Here is a 636-nt window from a genome sequence, read left to right as displayed (position 1 = left end):
CCCCTTTCTTGAGATCTCTGAGACGTTTCCTGATGAGCATTTATTTGCCATTCAGGAATCACCATGGTTTGCCGATATTGCAAACTATAAAGCTGCAAGGTTCATACCCAAGGAGTACAACAGGATACAAAAGAAGAAATTAATTACGGATGCAAAGTACTACTTGTGGGATGAACCCTATCTCTTTAAGAGATGTGCAGACGGAATAATCTGTAGGTGTGTGCCTAGAGAAGAAGCACAGAGGATCCTATGGCATTGCCACGGATCTCAATATGGAGGCCATTTCAGAGGTGAGCGAACAGCCACCAAGGTCCTCCAATGTGGCTTCTATTAGCCCACACTCTATAAAGATTCCCGAGAGTTTGTACGTAACTGTGACAGTTGCCAAAGAGCTGGTAATCTGCCTCATGGTTATGCCATGCCTCAACAAGGAATCTTGGAAATTAAGTTGTTTGACGTATGGGGAATTGACTTCATGGGACCTTTTCCACCATCATACTCAAACACTTATATTCTGGTGGCAGTTGACTATGTATCAAAATGGGTTGAGGCCATTGCCACACCCACCAATGATACTAAGACAGTGCTGAAGTTCCTCCAGAAACATATCTTTAGCAGGTTTGGTGTCCCTAGAGT

Source organism: Arachis ipaensis, chromosome B10, assembly GCF_000816755.2.
Source record: "Arachis ipaensis cultivar K30076 chromosome B10, Araip1.1, whole genome shotgun sequence".
NCBI classification, from domain to species: Eukaryota; Viridiplantae; Streptophyta; class Magnoliopsida; order Fabales; family Fabaceae; genus Arachis; species Arachis ipaensis.
This window is presented reverse-complemented; position numbering follows the sequence as displayed.